Raw genomic sequence first — 15185 nt, forward strand, 5'->3', positions numbered from 1 at the left:
GTTGGCATCTCATGGCTTTGTTTGCCAGAAGCAAACAGTCCAAAGCAACAAGAACATGGCATGACTTCTGCGTCACTTCCGCTTTTCAAATCTCACAGAAATGTATCTAAGTGGCAGGGCTTAATTTGTACTCAGAATCCTTGCTGCATACAATCTGGGAAGTAAATACAGCTCCAGTTTGTCAGCCTCTGCAACAGAGGAAGGACCACTGGAGTAAATGCTGAAGAGTCCATCAACCCTATCTAACACATGATCACCTCTAGAGACTTATCAATGTCTCTGTTATGGGAAGAGCTATTTTTGCCTGCCCTGCTGTCTACTTCCCCCAGTTTTCCTTTGGAGGATCACCTCTCTCACTTTCAATCCATGGCTGGGTGAGGCTGATCTCAGACCTCAGTCCCAAAAGAGGTACATGAACTATCCCTGGGCAATGAGAGTATTCCATCTCCTGCTCTTGCTCAGCATGTAATCCTTCAGAGAATATTTGTAATCCTCCTTCAGAGGATGTGATATCATATCCCTGGAGATATCAGAAAAAGAAAGGACAGTCATTTACATTGGATTATGGAGACATGTACCAGCCTAGAACCTGGAAGCAGAATACTGACTCTTTTATTTTCTGTGCTATGATTTAGCAATTGTCTGTCCTTGGTGATACAGATGAGCAAATCATTCACACATATCTTTCAGAGTTTCAAACTATCTACAAAGAAAAGAATCTTGATTTCAAACATTCTGCCTTTAATTAAATGAAGCATTAGATCACAATCTCAGTAATATTTGAAAGGGGGACTTCTGTGGTGGTCCACTGGTTAAGACTCTGATCAAGCTGTCAATACAGGGGACACAGGTTTGATCCCTGGTTTGGGAATTAAGATCCCACATGCCACTCAGTGTGGGAAAAAATGAAAAAGAAATAATAGTTGAAAAATATCGTCCCCATAACCCCTTCAGATTCAGCCTAATTTTCCTCCCCAACACACACTTATCCTAGCTTTACTTCTTATTTGCTCTTACTTCTTTCTTCCTAGGTTGGGATCTACATTCCTTAGCACGACTATCCACACAAGCTGGATCATTTATCTTTCCTAGAATTAAAGACAAGGACATGAAACTAAAGGAAGGAGGGAAAAGAAGTGGAGAAGAGTTATCTGTTTAAGAAGTTCCTGTTGACTATGTGTGCCTGGAGACACAAGTCTGCTTTCTGTGGTGTCCAGTCCTGTTTGGCTGAGGCCTGGGCAGTCTGTAGTGGAAACAGTTGTGAATGACACCAAGGGTCTGGCTCCAGACCTGCACAGCCAAGGGATGCTGAGTAATCTCCCTGGGGGAAGAGACAATTAAGGAGTTTGGGATCAAAACATACACATTGCTATGTTGTTTTTTTAATTTATTTATTTTTATTTCTTTTCTTTTTATTTATTTTTAATTGGAAGGTAATTGCTTTACAATATTGTGCTAGTTTCCACTGTACATTAACATGAATCAGTCATAGCACTGCTACGTTTTAAATGGATAACAAACAAGATCCTGCTGTATAGCACAGGGAACTCTGCTTAATGTTATGTGGCAGCCTGAATGGGCGAGGAGTCTGGGGGAGAATGGCCACACATATATGTATGGCTGAGTCCCTTTGCTGTCCACTTGAAACTCACAACATTGTTAATCTGCTATACTCCTATATAAAATTAAAAGTTCAAAAAAAAAATAAAATGACTAGATTGTACTCATTTATTTTCTAGTTTTGATGGTTTACACTCTCATCCTGAGTCAGTGTTGATTTGAGGGTAAGATGACACAAAGCACAACAGAGTTCTTTAGAAATACCCCATTTGCAAAGAAGACGAGCAGTATTACAGTGAAGCAAGAGTTCTGAGTTAGGAGTCAGGAACCCTGGGCTTTGCTACCTGCGGCATCATAAACTGAGTAGCTCTGGGCACGTGGTTTGGCTTCTCTGTGCTGCAGAAGGAGAGGCTTGGAGCAGGTGGTATCTAATGGCCTTTCTAACTCTGTGGACCTATATGAGCCCATGATCTATAGTCACCAAGAAGATATCAGCCCTAACATTTCACTGTGAAATAAATCAGAAGGGAAAGTGAATGCCCTCAGCTGGGGGAAGAGGTTTGATGGCCCCCTGAGCTTGTGGGATGCTTCCCTGCTGTCTGTCCCCACCTCAGTCCCAATATCCAGATTTAAGGGTAGGGCTGGCCAGCTAAGTGAGCAGGACTTTGAGTTCTGCTGAGTTCTCCCATGGCTAGAGTCCAAGGGTTGAAGACCAGGCCTTCTCAGCAACTTATCAGGACCCATTAATGGCCCAGCCCAGGTGATTACTTGACAGGGAACTTTGGTTGACCTATTAAGTGCCCCAGAAGTGCCACTTTGGCTGGCACCCTCGTTCACGCCAGGGCCCCACAATGCAAAGGACTGTGACCTCCAAGTCTGGCTGCAGTGAAGGTCAGTTAAGGGCAACTGTCCTTGGAGATTTTCCAGGCTGAACCATTTCAGTGAGATATCATGTGGGTGAGGTACACCACTTCTGAAAAGAACATGGAGTAAGGAAGCCCGGTGGGGACAGAACAGGGGCCTGTGGGAGGAGGCAGAGGCAACCAGAGAAGGGGAACAAGAGTGGGGGATTCCGGACTTAAAGCCCGAGGAAGAGCAGGGCTTGAGTTGAATGAAATGAAAAAAAGTATGAAGTCCAAGGGGACTTCCCTTGCAGTCCAGTGGTTAAGACTCTGCACTTCCAATGCATTGGGCGCAGGTTCTATCCCTGGTCAGGGAACTAAGATCCACATGCCATGGGACAAGGACAAAAAAAATAGTATGAAGCCCAAGAAATTAGTGCAGATAAATTCCAGTGCAGATAGGTCATTATGTGAATAGCAAATTAAAATGTATAAAATAACATTCCAAGTGGCCTAATTACGTATGCTACCTTTCAGTGTTTATTTCCCTTGATTTTAAAAGTAATGTAATTTAAGGTAAAAATATGGAAAAGAATAACCAAGAAAAGAAAATAATTTGCCCCCTAGTGATAACCACTACTAATATGTTGTTGTGTTTCCTTCTGGTCTTTTATTTTATGCATTTACACAATGGCACCACACTCCAGTACTCTTGCCTGAAAAATCCCATGGACGGAGGAGCCTGGTAGGCTGCAGTCCATGGGGTCGCTAAGAGTCAGACAGGACTGAGCGACTTCACTTTCACTTTTCACTTTCATGCATTGGAGGAGGAAATGGCACTGCACTCCAGTGTTCTTGCCTGGAGAATCCCAGGGACGGGGGAGCCTGTTGGGCTGCAGCCCATGGGGTCGCACCGAGTCAGACACGACAGAAGCGACTTAGCAGCAGCAGCAGCACAATGTGAGGAGCTTCCCTGGTGGCTCCTGCAATGCAGGAGACTTGTGTTCGATCCCAGGGTGAGCAAGATCCCCTGGAGAAGGCAATGGCAATGTACTCCAGTATTCTTGCCTGGAAAATCCCATGGACAGAGGAGCCTGGTGGGCTACAGTCCATGGGGTTGCAAAAGAGACGGACATGACTGAGGAACTACACAACAACAACAACACAATATACATTTAAAAGGGATGATACTATGTAAGATTTTTTTTCTAACCTTTTTTCACCACGCACTATATCTTGAATATATTTTTCTTCTCAGTCAATACTGATTATTATTTTTAATGACTGCATGATGTTTGATCATACGGATGTACTTTTTTTATTAACAATCCTTTATCATTAGATATTTAAACCATGTTTACTTTTAACTATTATACATACGCTTCTTTGAACCTCCTGGCACATACATCCTGTATATCTAATTATTTCTTTCAGATAAATTCCCAAAAGTAGAGTGCTAGGTCAAACTGTGGTACATATATTGACATGTTGACAAATTTCCCTGCAGAAAGATCGTACCAATTTATTCTTTACCGCCAGGGTCTGATGCTTGATCCCCTTTGAGTTAACAGTTTTACACTTTTTGTATTAAGACATCGAATTATTTAACATCGGAATTACACAAGTTTTATCCTTTGACCCAGTAATTTCGCTTCTGGGACAATGTTTAAAGGAAATAAAAAACAAATAAACAAAAAGCAAAAAACAAAACATCTAAATCATATACACATAAAGGGTTTATGTAGATTGATTGATTGCTGAGTGAATGACAGATTGTGAGGAGCAGGGACTGTCTGAATAAACTAGTTGTTTTGGGCAATCATCATTGGCCCTGTGGGTTGGAAAGGGCAACCTTCAGTGTGTCAAAGACTTCTCCCAGTCTTTACTCACTGAGGGAGGAGGGGCAGGCAATTACTCATAGTTTCCTGGATGGTACCGCCATTGTTCCAAGGCTGGACCACATGTTTATATCTTTCTCTCCACCCTCATTCTCCAGAACCTCCCCTTGTCTTCCTTAATGACCTCAGGCCTTCATTCACACTTCCTCCACCCTGTCTGTCAAAGGTGCCATGGTGCTGCCCCAGCAGCATTATCTTGAGGCAGGATGATAGTTTAAGAGCGTAACTGGTGTGTTCTTTCCCTTCCCCAAAATCCCTTTGAGTTCAACATCACCATCCCGCCATTTTTTGTTTCATCCTCATCTCCCTCTGCCCCTCCATTCCTCAAGTTTCACTTGAGGACACATAGAAAAAAAAAAAAAGTCCATAAAATATTGGCTCTTGGGGATCCCCTGGTGATCCAGTGGTTAGAACTCACTGCTTTCACTGCCGTGGGCCCAGGTTCAATCCCTGGTCTGGGAACTGAGATCACGCAAGCTGCACAGTGTGGGGTGGGGAGCTGGCTTTTAAACTTGAGTATAAAACCAAAAGATGAAGGAAGAGACATGTCAAAACTACAGTGAAAAACAATCTTCCCCACCTCCACATTAGAGAAAATAAGACCTATTTAGAGAGAAAAGGCAGGCGGAGAATTTGAAGAGGAAACAGAACAGCAGGAACTGTGTATCTGACCCCACCTGAAGTTCAGTAAACCTCTTTTATTGTTTCTGAGGCAAGGTTTAGGCAGGCAACAAAGGAGCCTTATTAGGCAAATCTCCCTCTGTTATGGTGCAGACACCATGGAGTTGAAATGACACCTTTGGGTGTCTAGGCTTGGGACTGGAAACAGATTCTCCCAGCTTCTACAGCCTACTCCTGGCAGGGGTGGGTGGTGGGGACCCTTGGCTGGGTTAGGAGAGGTCACATGGACAGATAAGATGTGGTTACATATCAACAGGTTGTCAGGATACGAGGGGGACCCTTCCCAACTCCCACGGGCACACCACCACCACTGCCCCCTTTCTATGAGTGAGACAGGGAGGGCTCACCTGTTATACTGGAATAGGAGGCCACCGTGGGACAAAGCAGATGGAGATCAAGGAGAGGTTGGTCCCTCTTCGTTTACTCCTTCGTGATATTTGCATAATTCCTTCTGCAGCAGAGAGGTGAAGAACAAGATAGAGTAGAAAGATTCTGATTATGACTGGGTTTACCTAGAAATGATTATGATTATTGATTATGTTTTTGTTCTAGAGAACTGGGGTTCTCTAGAACTTTCTTTAAGAGAACTTTCTTTAAGAAAGAAATTTAGTTCGGTTATAGGAAAATAATGGAAGTTGTATTTTTCTGCACGAGTTTATGCAATTGTGAAATTTGAACCTCCTTTTACTTTTTACAATAGTGAAAAATTGCAAAATCTGGAGTATTCGAAAAAAGGGGAACAATTTCATTGTTGTGCAATCATTTAATGTTTGTATTATTATACAAGTACTGTATAAATACTGTATAATAATACAAAATGTTTATGATATAATAAGTGACAAAGCAGAATATAAAAATTTATGTCCTTTTTGATCACAACAACGTTTAAAGGAAAAACTTTATAGCACAGGAAACTATAGTTACTATCTCATAATAACCTATAATGGAAAATAATTTTTAAAATATATATGTGTATACGCATAACTGAACCACCCTTGCTGTGCACCTGAAATTTGTAAGTCAACTGTACTTTAATAAAATATGTATATTAAGAAAAATTAAAATAAAAAAGAGATAAACCTCATAACATACAGTTGAAATGAAATTCAAGAAGTAAATGTACAAAAACTAAATATTAAGTGGCTGTCTTTGGATGGGAAAGCAGTTGGTAGTTTTTTTTCTTCTTTCTACTTTTTCTTAATTCTCCTCCATCAGCGCCTTCTTCTTACAGTGAAACTTATATATCTAAATACATATCTGTGTGTATTTTTTTAAGCATGGCTTGATCTACAGTCTAGAGGCTTAAAGAGATTGGAGAAAAGAGGGGGAAGATAAAAAGGATTTTCCAGGCCTTGTTTAACTGTTCTGCTGAGTGACTGAATAGGTCATGAGTTGTCTCCTTCTTCTTGCCTGGGAAGTAAATGTTGGCTGATGTCATAGCCAGAACGAGCCAAGAAATGACGGGCCATGATGAATGCAAGTCTGTGTTCATGAGAAATACAGGAAAATTCATATAGTCTCAGTTTTATGTCAGTGGTTCTCAGAGTGTGATCCACAGATTAGCAGTCTCAGCTCTGATGATTAGAAGCACAATTTCTCTGGCTCCACCCCAGACCTACTGAATCAGAGCTCAAGGAGCAGGGCCCCATAAGGTATATTCCAACAAGCCCTGCAGGCGATTCTAATACCTGCTAAAGTTTGAAAACCATTTTCTTCTTTTAAGTTTTATTTCCATTTCTTTTTTAAGTTGTCATTTTTTTGGTAAAACTTTGAATAGTTTTGGATTTACAGAAAAACTGCAAAGATAGCACAGAGTTTCTTATGCCACCCCCTTCCCACCTAACATCTCCTATTAGTAACATCTTACATTAAAATGGCACACTTGGAGAACCACTTTTCTAATGAATACTCACCAAACAGCTTGCTTTAGACTCATCCCTGGGGTAAGTATCAGTCCTTAGGCCGGAAGGAGCTAAGAAAGGTGCTTGTCATCACCGTCACCTCTGTTCATATTTAAAGAATATATATTTTAATGTCCAACTGAAGGATAATTGCTTTACAATATTGTGTTGATGTCTGACAAACATCAACGTGAATCAGCCATAGGTATCCACATATCCCCTCCCTCCTGGTTATTTCATTTGATCCTCGATTGAAGTCTTAAAATAGGCCAAGGAAGTTCCCTACTTTACAGATGAAAAACACTGAAACTCTGAAAGAGTAAATAATTTTCCCAAGGGACTTCCCTGGCAGTCCAGTGGTTAAGACTCTGCCCTTCCACTGCAGGGGTCACAGGTTCAATCCCTGGTTGGGGAACTAAGATCTTGTATTTTGAGGGGAACAATCGTAAATAAATAAATAAATACATAAATAATTTGCCTAAGATCAGGAAAAAAAAAAAACCCTGATATTTATTGAACTGTTCCAATGGGCCAAGCCTTACTGATAATATATCAAGAGTGTCTCTATAATACCTCATTCAAACCTCACACAAATTTTATAAGTACTACTATTGTATCTTAATTTTGTAGTCAAAGAAACTAAGCATAGAAAAACCAAGTAACTTACTTGTGAACACACAGCTTGAAATAAAGGAACTGCGTGTGATTCAAACCTGGGAAGTCTGACTCTAGGGCCCGAGTCCATAACCATTAAGCTATACAATAAGTACAATGGCTTTGAAATGTATTAACTTTGCTGGGCTGAATTGCATTTCCCAGAATTCCCTTTCTGGTATGTTTCCAGTTAGCATGGGCCACCAGGAGTTTCTTGTAGTAGATTTGGAGGGTGGAAGTGAAGCAGCAGCCATTTTGTAGCTGACACACGTTGCTGGTTACCTGCTGCCTCACCTCATCAGCAAGAGGCAGAAGCCATGTGTGTAACTGCTTCACCTTCCCCTTACTCTTCCTTGAGCTTCTCTGACTCCTGGGGCAGGTGTGTGCATTTGGTTCTGTGCAAAGAGCCCTGGCTTCTGCAGAATGCCCACACCATCAACATTTGAGGCAATAAGAACCAACATGGACTTCAGAGGTCCTTGTGGGCTCCAGCTCATGTTGTAAGTTCTAGCTTAGTCTTGCTCTCCTCCACATGACAACCATTTCCCCCTTCCAATTGCCTGCTCTGTGGACTTCAAGCTCCAGCATCAGACGTGAAGACAAAAGCCTTCCAGAAATTGCTTAACCAGCTCCCAAGATTATGTAAGTCCAAATCCTGGTAATAAATATATACAGACAATCTCTGCTTTGCATGGCAAAGCAGGACCATAAAAATGACTGTGAAAGCTGAAATCATGCATAGCAATCTTAATAGTCAGTGAGAAAAAGTATCATTGTTCTGTGATCTTTAATTAGTTTGATTAAAACATTAAAAACTCTACTGTCAGTTATAACTGTTTGTGTGTGTTAGTTGCTCAGTCGTGTCCAACTCTTTGCAACCCCATAGACTGTAGCCCATCAGGCTCTTCTGTCCACAGGATTCTCCTGGCAAGAATACTGGAGTGGGTTTCCATGTCCTTCTCCAGGGGATCCTCCTGACCCAGGGATCAAACCCTGGTCTCCTGCACTGCAGACAGATTCTTTACCATCTGAGCTAGCAGGGAAGCCCATTATAACTATTTAGAAAAATGAAAAAAATACAAGGAAAGTTAACATTTACTCAGTACACTAATTTAAAACACTAGAAACATTGAAAATTAAGATGTTTTATTTCTTTGTAAAAGATTATCAGTGCTTGCCTTCTCATTTAATTTGTGATACAAAGCAGGCTCATTTTCTATGACTTGGCCAATTGTTATACCCCTTTCTAAGTTTGGATCAGCTTCCCACATGTTATCCTTTGAATGTTCAACGTCATGAAATAATCCTGAGACTTCCTTTATTGGGACCACCCAGCTAAGCTCCTGCCAAATTAATAACCTACAGAAACTGTGTAAGACAATAAATGTTTATTGTTCTTTAAGCTGTTAAGTTTTGGGTAATTTGTAGTGCAGCATTTGATGCTTTTGAACTGTGGTGCTGGAGAAGACTCATAAGAGTCCCTTGGACAGCAAGATCAAACCAGTCAATCCTAAAGGAAATCAACCCTGAGTATTCATTGGAAGGACTGATGCTGAAGCTGAAGTTCCAATACTTCAGTCACCTGACTCATTAGAAAAGACCCTGATGTTGGGGAAACTTGAGGGCAGGAGGAGAAGGGGAAAGCAAAGGATGAAATGGTGGATGGCATCATTGACTCAATGGACAGGAGTTTGAGCAAGCTCCGGGAGATAGTGAAGGACAGGGAAGCCTGGCCTGCTGCAGTTCATGGAGTTGCAAAGAGTCTGAACAATGGATAACAATTATAATAACAATCACAATTAGACTAAACACTGCAATTAAAAGAAAAAGATTCTCAAATGGATTAACAAGGAAGCATATGCTTCTTATAGTAGGCACACCCTAAATATCAGGATGCAGAAAAGATGGATATAAAATAATCCCAAAAGATAAACCACTCAGCAACAACAAAAAACCCCAAACAACCCAATTAAAAAATGGGCAAAGGAAAAAAATAATAAATAAATAAATAAATAAATAATGGGCAAAGGACTTGAGTAGGCATTTTTCTGAATAAAATATACAAATGACCAACAAGCTCATGAAAATGCACCCAACATCGTAACCGTTGCTGCTAAGTCACTTCAGTCATGTCCGACTCTGTGCGACCCCATAGACGGCAGCCCAGTAGGCTCACCCGTCCCTGGGATTCTCCAGGCAAGAACACTGGAGTGGGTTGCCATTTCCTTCTCCAATGCATGAAAGTGAAAAGTGAAAGTGAAGTCACTCAGTCAGAGAAATGCAAATCAAGAGCATCAGGAGATACTATTTTGCTATCATTATGATGGTTACTATTAAAAACAACAATAAAAACAAAAACACCCAGAAAGTAAGTATTGGTGAGAGTTGACTGATTTTTCAGTAAAAAGGAGGAGGGTTTCACCATGCATATGCTAACAGTAACAACAAAAAACTTGCTGAGGGTATCTTTTTTTTTTTTTTTTAAGATGCTACTTTATTTTATTTGTAACTTTTTTTAAAAACCATCTTGCTTGGACATTATGCCAAATATACTTTATCCCTTCTTTCCGAAGTACAGATGAACAAATATATATTCTTTAGCTTTTTCTTCAGAATATAGGGTCATAGTGATGAATATTAGATATTGTTAGCTCAGAGAAATCAAAATACATATAGTTATTTGCTTCTACACTAACTAAATCTTTCCAATTTTCTGATTTCAGGCTGTTTGCAAACACCTTGGGTATTACAAATGTGTTTTCTTAATAGCAAACTCCTCTTTTTTCCATGAGTTAAGAAATGAGACTCTCAGGTACGTTAGGATTGTGTGAAAACTGCTGTGTGGTGTGTGTGTGCTTAGTTGCTCAGTCGTGTCCGACTCTTTGTGACCCCATGGACTGCATGGAGACCACCAGGTTCCTCTGTCCATAGGAATTCTCTAGGCAAGAATACTGGAGTGGGTTGTCATGCCCTCCTCCAGGGGATCTTCCCAACACAGGGATCGATCCCAGGTATCCCGCATTGCAGGCGGACTTTTTTACCATCTGAGCCACCAGGGAAGTGTGTGTAAACTAGGAGTAAATAAACCTTGATGAAAGTAAAGATGGAACATTTTTGTTAAGATATTAACCGATGCATGTACTTTCTCCTTCAATCAAGCAGATAACAGGTCTTGTGCTACTTAGTCTCAGGGAGAGTTTGTGACTCCTTCTGAAGAAATGATGCCAAGCAGGGCCCTGTGGGACTCCTGGTCATGGAAGTCTTTTCGTCCCCTATTTCTCATAGGCAAGACTACAGCCTCCATGACCTTCTCTCAGTTCCAAAGGGCAGAACAGTTGCTAATCAAAGAAGGAAAAGCAATGAACTACCTGCAGCAAGACTAAAGGACCAGAAAAGGAAGTGAAAGTCGCTCAGTCGTGTCCTACTCTTTGCAACCCCATGGACTATACAGTCCATGGAATTCTCCAGGCCAGAATACTGGAGTGGGTAGCCACTCCCTTCTCCAGGGGATCTTCCTAATCCAGGGATTGAACCCAGGTCTCCCACTTTGCAGGCAGATTCGTTAGCAGCTGAGCCACCAGGGAAACTCAAGAATACTGAAGTGGGTAGCCTATCCCTTCTCCAGTAGATCTTCCCAACCCAGGAATGAAACCAGGGTCTCCTGCATTGCAGGTGGATTCTCTACAAGCTGAGCTACCAGGGAAACCCCAGGGTTCATCAAGATTAGGAGACTAGACTACCTAAGGCCCTTTGTTGTTGTCATGCTTGACTCTTTTCGACCCCATGGACTGCAGCACGCCAGGCTTCCCTGTCTTCAGTATCTCCCGGAGCTTGCTCAACCTCATGTCCTTTTAGTCAGCGATGCCATCCAACCATCTCATCCGCTGTCACCCCCTCCTCCTCCTGCCCTCAATTTTTCCCAGCATCAGGGTCTTTCCTAAGGCCCTGTACACATCCTAATCTTGTTAGCAACCCCACCCTTTAAAATTTTGCAGAATATAACTGTTACTGCACATATGCCTGCCTGACTCTATAACCTTTCCCTACTCACCAGGGAGGGGGTCACAGTTCTTGAGGCTCTAGTCTACTGTGTTCCCCCTTTGCCTGGCGAAGTAATAAAGCCACTTCTTTCCTTTTCCTCCATAACTCTGTCTCCACATTTCTATTTGGCATTGGTGCACAAGAGAGCCAAGATTTTGGCAGCGGAAATGAGGATTGAGAAGAGATGAATTTCTTCTGACCAAGGTTTCCTATGACTTGGGACCCTTGAACTTGGATGGGAAAAAAATTACATTTTTTATTTTCACTAACCTGTATCTGAAAAATAGCATTTCCTTCAATTATAAGTGTAGGCAACAAATTGCCTTCATTACCAGAGAAATGAGCTATTTTCAGATCTTTTGATGATTATTGCAATATGTTGAAATATTGTTTATATCTATCACTACCTCAAAAGTATGAAATTATTAGATCTGCCACTAGATCTAAGTACTTCATGTGTTTTTGAGAAAACCCACACGTTACTCTATCATAAGTCCTTAAAAAATATTTTAATAATCGTACATCAGTATTTCCCCTCAGGCTGGTGGAAGGAAAGAAGCAAAGAGCTGTGAGACTGAGAGCAGGAAGGCTGGGTCCTCGGGGAGGTTGCGGCCGCTCACTGCATCCAGGGACAGAGTCCCAGGTCGCCAGGTTGGAATAGAAACAGTTGACAGAGCCACTTCAACCTGTGATGATCAATGCCTGAGAACCTGGTGGCCCCCCCCACCCCCACCCCAACAAAAGCCTTCCCCAAACTGTATTTGGGCTTCCCTGATAGCTCAGCATTAAACAATCTGCTTGCAACACAGGAGAGGCGGATTCGATCCCTGGATTGGGAAGATCTCCTGGAGAAGAAAATGGCAACCCACTCCAGTATTCTCGCCTGGGAAATCCCATGGACAGAGAAGCCGGACGAGTTACAGTCCATGGGGTTGCAAGAGTCAGATATGACTTAGCAACTAAACCACCACCACCAAACTGTACATAATCTATGGGAATGGGAGACTTCCCCAAAACTGAGCGCCAGTTCTAATACAATTGAATTTGGGAGCTGAAGTCTCTGGCAGCTACAAAGACTCCTCCAGTGACTGAAAGGCATGGCTTCAATTATAGGACTTCTGTGCACTGTAGACAGGAACAGCACAGAAAAGGTTCATACCTTTTCTAGATCTTCAGATTGGAAGATCTAGCCCAGACTTGCTGTGTATAGTGTAATTTTAAACGAAAAAAGAACTCCCTTTTGTGCTATAGTCATGTATGACAGCTGAATAATTAAAAAAAAAAAATAGAAGAGAAAAAACAATCTCTAGTTGGATTGCTGAGTGCCTTTGCTGGAATTCCTGAATAGGGCCTCTGTTTCAGACTGGGCCTGAAGTATGGCAGCCTGCGTGAGTCCAGAGCTTGGAGAGGCTGTGCACAATCCCAGCCTCCATGTTAGCTGCCTCATGAGTCAGGGGGTCAAACTGGGACCCCAGACATCTTTGCATCAAGTCCAATTTCCACTGCCTCCATTAGAGTCCACGCTGGCAGCCTCACAGACCAACTCAGCTCTCTGTCTCACCTCCTCCATTTGGAAATGGAGAATGTCTTACTTTCTCCATTTTGAAGATAAATTCTCAGCTCATGGAGTGAAAGCAGGACCAGGCCAAAAGCTTCTTCTTCCTTTCTACTTTGTCCACAAATTTCCTCCCCCAAATAGAAGACCCATTTATGGGTGAGGAGGAGGACTAGACCTGCCCCCTTTAGCTCACACAGATAACTTGCTTTCCCCACTCCTGTTTCCACTCCTTGGGTCTCTTTTACCCTCAATGTACCACAACCCCTGCAGGGAGTGGGGAGTAGGATCTGAGGGAAAGGTAGGAGTAGTGTTCACATTTTTTTTTGGCTGCAACTCATCTTAGTTGTGGCCTGCAGACTCTTAGTTGCAACATGTGGGATCTAGTTCCTGGACCAGAGATTGAACCCAGGCCCTCTGCACTGTGAGCGTGGAGTCTTAACCACTGGACCACCAGGGAAGTCCCCAATTCTTTTGTTGTTCCCTACAACCTGACCTGTCCTACAGCTGAGCCTGGTGTGGGAAGGAAAGTCTCAGGCCTCAACTTGCCAAGTTGTGCAATGGACCAGCTGACAGCTAAGGCAAGCTCTTCCCACCCCCAGATAGTGTCTGTAGTTTGAAAAGCAACATCTTCTAAGGTTGAACACCTGGACCTTGGATGGAGCTGGGGCAAGGCTAGGCAAGTGGCTGTAGGTTCCTCCTGCCACACCTCTGTGTCTCAGCAAGTATCAGGGAGGCAAGGTAATGGAGAGGTACGAGGCCTGGGTTCTAGGCACCTGCCAGTCAAATGTCCCCAGTCCATCCAGGTCTCCTCCTCACCTTCAGCTTAGTTTTTCCATTGAAGACAAGTGGGTGAAACTAGATGAACTTTAACATCCTTTCCATCTTTTAATGGTTCTCACACATTATCAGCATCCCCAAAGACAAGACTCTCTTGGACTTGCCTAGTCCGACAGCTAAGACTCTGAGCTCCCAGTGCAGGGGGACATGGGTTTGATCCCAGAGAAGGGAATTAGATCCCACATGCCGCAAGGAAGAATTCCCATGCTATGACTAAAAGATCCTTTGTGTTGCAATTAAGGCCTGCTGCTGTTGCTAAGTTGCTTCAGTCGTGTCTGACTCTATACGACCCTATGGACTGTAGCCCGCCAGGCTTGTCTTTCCCTGAGATTCTCCAGGCAAGAATCCTGGTATGGATTGCCACGCCCTTCTCCAGGGGATCATCCTGACCCAGGGATCGAACCTGTATCTCCTATGTCTCCTGCATGGGAAGGCAGGTTCTTTATCACTAGTGCCACCTGGGAAGCCCCAAAACTAAGACCTAGTACAGTCAAAGAATTTTAAAAAAAAGAAGAAGAAAGAAGGAAATCTTTGGGGACTTCCCTCATGGTCCAGTGGTTAGAATTTCACACTTCCCACGCAGGGGGCAGGGTTCAATCCCTAGTCAGGGAACTAAGATCCCATATGCTGTGCAGTGAAATAAAAACAAACAAACAAACTCTATCTTACAGGCAAACCAATAGGATCTGTGAAGATAAGGGGCCTACCCCAGGCCACACAGTCAGGTAGGAGGAAGATGGGGCATTGAAACCCACCTAACCTATTCAACTGCTTTGGTCAAGGCAAAACCTCATCTCAGGAGCTCTGCCCTCTTCTGACAGATGGGTGGTGTTTGAATTAGGAAACGTGGCAGAAGGAGAAAAATCAAGGCCTTGGAGAGCTCCAGATGTGCTGAGCTCACAAGCAGGGAAGAAGGAAAGAGAGAAAGTGCCTCATCAAGGACGCAAAAGGAAGCCTGGAGAAGCAGACAGATGTGAAACCGGCAGATTCAACAGACTGACTGCTAGGGATGCATTCAGATAAGAAAAGTAGGTGGTAGGCTGGCTTGCTTGTTTAGAAGAACAATGTCCCAAGGATAGTCCCGCTGTCAGCAGAGAAAACATGGTAAGCATGGAGTCAGCCTGACCAAGTCTAAAAAAAAAAAGCCATTACTTAGTGATAGACACAGTCTATGAGAAACAGACTGGGAAGGGGCAGAACAGGGGCTTGCCCT

The sequence above is a fragment of the Bubalus bubalis genome, chromosome 3, assembly GCF_019923935.1.
Source record: "Bubalus bubalis isolate 160015118507 breed Murrah chromosome 3, NDDB_SH_1, whole genome shotgun sequence".
Taxonomy (NCBI): domain Eukaryota; kingdom Metazoa; phylum Chordata; class Mammalia; order Artiodactyla; family Bovidae; genus Bubalus; species Bubalus bubalis.